The sequence below is a fragment of the Opisthorchis viverrini genome (assembly GCF_000715545.1).
Source record: "Opisthorchis viverrini unplaced genomic scaffold opera_v5_46, whole genome shotgun sequence".
Taxonomy (NCBI): Eukaryota; Metazoa; Platyhelminthes; class Trematoda; order Opisthorchiida; family Opisthorchiidae; genus Opisthorchis; species Opisthorchis viverrini.
The window spans coordinates 1,319,461-1,325,460 of NW_008751703.1; positions in this window are offsets into that span (position 1 = coordinate 1,319,461).

Here is a 6,000-nt window from a genome sequence, read left to right on the forward strand (position 1 = left end):
GGATGGGTACCCCAGGTTAGTGACAATGGTAGAAATGGCCCAAATGTGCAGTCAGCGGGGCTCGTGCATCAAAGCCTTCAGGGCGTAGCTACAAACTTCCCAAACCAACTGAACACGCCATCATCTTCAGTTCTTGACTGTATCTTCCACGCACTCCCACTTCCCGGTGATCAAAGTTGTAGCAGGTGGAACCAATTTTCCAAGGATTCTAGGGTCTATAGCTGATGAATCTGTTTTTTATTGTGTTTACGGGAGCCACCCATTTCAGCCATTCAGCCGCCGTCTGTCGGAGCATATGGAGATACAACGAATGAACGCCATGTATCACATCGAGATACACTGATTTCAATCGGAGAGATCAAGTAAACGACGCCAAGGCTTGAATCCAGTCCAATAAAGCGCACTCAGCCCCAGGACTAAAACCGTAATAATTGTGCAGCTAAAAAACCGTTTCGGTGGTTAGCTCTAATGCCCCCTGGAGAAAGCACTAGGACTAAGATGCTGTCAGGTTGTCCAAACCTGGACAGGAGCAATCTGGATGTTGAGCTTGGGTTTAGCTTACAGGCCATCCATTCAATCATTTGGCGCTTTAATTAATGAGCTATCTCACCCCCCTGCGCAGATACTCATAACCATCATTATCGGCTGTAGGAACCTCGTACTTGTCGTACAGTGGTTGTCGCTGCCACAGTTTTGTCCAAAGATGATTCGGGGAGGTGGGGATTCAGAAACTGCACCAGAGACAGCAACATCAGTGTCGACGCTGACCCCTCATTGCCATACAACCATAAGTATACTTAAAGCCCTAGAATGAAAATAAGGGAAAAAGAGTGAGTGACAAATGAACCGAGTGCTGGCCTGTCGAAGTTATTTTGAGGTGCCTACACCTGAAAACGACAGCACGAACGCCATGTATCCATCATCCATCATTTGAACACCAGGGTTTTGAAGACATTCAGCGTTCGCCTCATTATTCGATCAATTGCGAAGTTGCACAAGAGTGGAGACAGTGGACACCCATGTCGCATGCCACCTCTTGTAGCGAAGCTTTTGAAGAGCTGACGACATACACTTACATGCCCAGAATTATGCGAATATAGGGATCAGATTCTGCGGCATACTCTGTTTAGCAAGTGTAGTTAATACCACTGACCGACAGAATCGAACGGGCCCTTGAAGTTAAGGAATATCAAGATTGTGGGTCGTCTGCAAATATAACGTTGCCCTAACACCTGACGGAGCGCGATGTGGTCAAAACGCAGCCCCTACCCGGTCGAAATCCCGCTTGATGCTCAAGGACTGATAAAGGAGTCGTGTACCACCGCAGGACGAAGATGAATCAGTGACGCTAGAAGCCTTGTCACAACAGGACCCTCGAAGGGCCTTTTCGCACCAACCACGTGAAGGGTGGAAGAGAGCCAAAGGCGGTCAAACAATGACTTGGCAGCGAAGTATGAAAGCAATTACTAGCAAACTCAGCTGCGCTGGTCACTGCCGTCTTCCTGGATGGGGACCCCGAGACGGGCCACATCAATGGCTAGAGACACTGTCAGATATGGCCCAGTCGCGCCCTCAATGGCGCTCGTGCTTCCAAGCTATTGCCTTCAATGCATAGCTCCTTTTCCAACCCCCCCCCCACTTGACAGCCCAGTGTACCTATCCCCCCCCAAAAAAAAACATCGGTGAACGAAACTGCGGCAGCTACAACCACTGCACGACGAGTACGTGGTTATTACAGCTGACAATGATGATAATGATGAACAGGACCCTCTGTGGCTACTATATTCACCGCCAGCGCACCTTTTGAAAATGGGCACCATTATTGACTATCTATTTCTCCCAGATAGTTCCAAACAGGCTAGACAGGCACTGGCTGAGGAGTCTACTGACACTGTTGAACAGAGCAGGTGAAAAGTTGACAAAACCAGAAACTAGATGACGCTTCGGTAGAGATACTTCTGAGACACTTCTGAGGTTGAGTGGGTTACCATACCCACATTTCACCTTGCTGTTGAAGACCAGGATTTCTGATATGAGGTGGCCATCTGAAGTGCTGCTCGAAGTACTGCAGCGACCCACCCAAACGTTCTGCTTTGCTGGATATCAGTGAGCCCCTTGGTCCGTAATGCTTAAGCCAACAAGAGGCTTCCGAGGAGTCTGAACGAAGTAAGTGAAACAGCTTGCAGACATTTCCAGCATTTTTCGCATCTTCCATTTCCTCAAACTTTTGGTTTCACCACGCTTTCCGGTCTGCACGGACACAGCGTCACGTGGTGTCAGATACCTGACCCGAGGTGGTGGTCAAGCTTGAGTGCTGTAATGATCCCGCGGCCTATACTGGCTGGAATTTCGCCCCACAAGGTTCAACTGTCAGGAAGGTCAAAGGGAAGCATTCAGACTAAGAGAAGCATAACCTCATGCTACGAATAATAGTGCTACGAGGCGGTTTGAGGGCAAAGTATTACTGTCTTCTGTGATTGGAGTGTGAAGACAGCAAGGTATTTCCCCCAGGTGAGCAGAATGGCCACATTTGTGGAGGCACCGATTCCTTCTTCCCCGAGGTAGGATGAGTCAGAAAAGGTGGGCCCTAAAGGCCGCACACTCCGACCGCTCAACGGTTAACACTGACCGCCGGCGCATTATTGAATACAGCCGAAGTACTTTTAAAACCGAAGTCTGGTGCTGCTCGAAAGACACCTATTATGCGCAGCCATATAGGGAATGAGACAGTAACGTCTTACTCCCTACGAACTCGGGCCAGGCCGACCCCCTACAGCCGGGAAGGTCAGACTATTGAGCCGTCGGCTCCAGGAAGAGTCATCAGAAAAGCCCTAATGACCGCTGCCTCTGGAGTTAGACTCCTGAGTCAGAAACCGAAAATATCCCACATTTTCCCACTGCATTGTGGGTCAGACTTTTGAGTCAAATGTCCAAGATGCGGTACCTTAACCAAACACCGTTATTCGGCCCGGGCAACCAGGGACTATCATTTGCCCACACAGTTCTGTGTCCATTGATATCCCTCCCTAACCCCTTACCACAACACAAGCAAACGTTGCTGGGTAATTCGATTGTTAGTCAACTGACAGATGGACTTTATAGACTCTGCTGTCTATGAGCTTTAACTTCCGTACTCCATGTCAAACTAGCAAACAGGCAATTCTCGCTGAAACCTTATACTCTCGTAAAATTGATGCATAATACGTCTCCGAAACACGCATACAACAGCAGTAATGCATCTCCATGCACCAAGAACGAACTCAGCTCTTTCGCATTCCTCCCTACCTATGGCCGGTGATTCTGAAGCGATGACTCGTGGAATATACGGTGCGGGAGTTGCACTCAGCCCCAGGGCTGAAAGCGCTTTGCTGGAATGGACCCCAGTGAACAGTCATCTTTGAAGTGTGCTGCTATCCAGTTCAATTAAGCCCAATACCTCTTAACATAAAACAGTGCTTGTTTGTAGTGTCGGCTTATGACCCAACGGAATACAATCCTGAACCTGAGGAGACTTCTGTGGAAGGCTATCCGAGCTTATTCATCGAGCAAAAGGCAGTGACATAATGATCTTTGTGGGCGATATGAATGCCCAATTCGGTCATCGGAGCACTTTGGAATCACATCTAGGCAGTCAATTCGGAGTCGATGCTCATCGCGCATCATCATCAACAATTACTAGCAAACTCAGCTGCGCTGGTCACTGCCGTCTTCCTGGATGGGGACCCCGAGACGGGCCACATCAATGGCTAGAGACATTGTCAGATATGGCCCAGTCGCGCCCTCAATGGCGCTCGTGCTTCCAAGCTATTGCCTTCAATGCATAGCTCCTTTTCCAACCCACCCCCCACTTGACAGCCCAGTGTACCTATCCCCCCCCCAAAAAAAAACATCGGTGAACGAAACTGCGGCAGCTACAACCACTGCACGACGAGTACGTGGTTATTACAGCTGACAATGATGATAATGATGAACAGGACCCTCTGTGGCTACTATATTCACCGCCAGCGCACCTTTTGAAAATGGGCACCATTATTGACTATCTATTTCTCCCAGATAGTTCCAAACAGGCTAGACAGGCACTGGCTGAGGAGTCTACTGACACTGTTGAACAGAGCAGGTGAAAAGTTGACAAAACCAGAAACTAGATGACGCTTCGGTAGAGATACTTCTGAGACACTTCTGAGGTTGAGTGGGTTACCATACCCACATTTCACCTTGCTGTTGAAGACCAGGATTTCTGATATGAGGTGGCCATCTGAAGTGCTGCTCGAAGTACTGCAGCGACCCACCCAAACGTTCTGCTTTGCTGGATATCAGTGAGCCCCTTGGTCCGTAATGCTTAAGCCAACAAGAGGCTTCCGAGGAGTCTGAACGAAGTAAGTGAAACAGCTTGCAGACATTTCCAGCATTTTTCGCATCTTCCATTTCCTCAAACTTTTGGTTTCACCACGCTTTCCGGTCTGCACGGACACAGCGTCACGTGGTGTCAGATACCTGACCCGAGGTGGTGGTCAAGCTTGAGTGCTGTAATGATCCCGCGGCCTATACTGGCTGGAATTTCGCCCCACAAGGTTCAACTGTCAGGAAGGTCAAAGGGAAGCATTCAGACTAAGAGAAGCATAACCTCATGCTACGAATAATAGTGCTACGAGGCGGTTTGAGGGCAAAGTATTACTGTCTTCTGTGATTGGAGTGTGAAGACAGCAAGGTATTTCCCCCAGGTGAGCAGAATGGCCACATTTGTGGAGGCACCGATTCCTTCTTCCCCGAGGTAGGATGAGTCAGAAAAGGTGGGCCCTAAAGGCCGCACACTCCGACCGCTCAACGGTTAACACTGACCGCCGGCGCATTATTGAATACAGCCGAAGTACTTTTAAAACCGAAGTCTGGTGCTGCTCGAAAGACACCTATTATGCGCAGCCATATAGGGAATGAGACAGTAACGTCTTACTCCCTACGAACTCGGGCCAGGCCGACCCCCTACAGCCGGGAAGGTCAGACTATTGAGCCGTCGGCTCCAGGAAGAGTCATCAGAAAAGCCCTAATGACCGCTGCCTCTGGAGTTAGACTCCTGAGTCAGAAACCGAAAATATCCCACATTTTCCCACTGCATTGTGGGTCAGACTTTTGAGTCAAATGTCCAAGATGCGGTACCTTAACCAAACACCGTTATTCGGCCCGGGCAACCAGGGACTATCATTTGCCCACACAGTTCTGTGTCCATTGATATCCCTCCCTAACCCCTTACCACAACACAAGCAAACGTTGCTATTCGATTCGATTGTTAGTCAACTGACAGATGGACTTTATAGACTCTGCTGTCTATGAGCTTTAACTTCCGTACTCCATGTCAAACTACAGGCAATTCAAGCAAACGTTGCTGGGTAATTCGATTGTTAGTCAACTGACAGATGGACTTTATAGACTCTGCTGTCTATGAGCTTTAACTTCCGTACTCCATGTCAAACTAGCAAACAGGCAATTCTCGCTGAAACCTTATACTCTCGTAAAATTGATGCATAATACGTCTCCGAAACACGCATACAACAGCAGTAATGCATCTCCATGCACCAAGAACGAACTCAGCTCTTTCGCATTCCTCCCTACCTATGGCCGGTGATTCTGAAGCGATGACTCGTGGAATATACGGTGCGGGAGTTGCACTCAGCCCCAGGGCTGAAAGCGCTTTGCTGGAATGGACCCCAGTGAACAGTCATCTTTGAAGTGTGCTGCTATCCAGTTCAATTAAGCCCAATACCTCTTAACATAAAACAGTGCTTGTTTGTAGTGTCGGCTTATGACCCAACGGAATACAATCCTGAACCTGAGGAGACTTCTGTGGAAGGCTATCCGAGCTTATTCATCGAGCAAAAGGCAGTGACATAATGATCTTTGTGGGCGATATGAATGCCCAATTCGGTCATCGGAGCACTTTGGAATCACATCTAGGCAGTCAATTCGGAGTCGATGCTCATCGCGCATCATCATCAAAGACGGCAA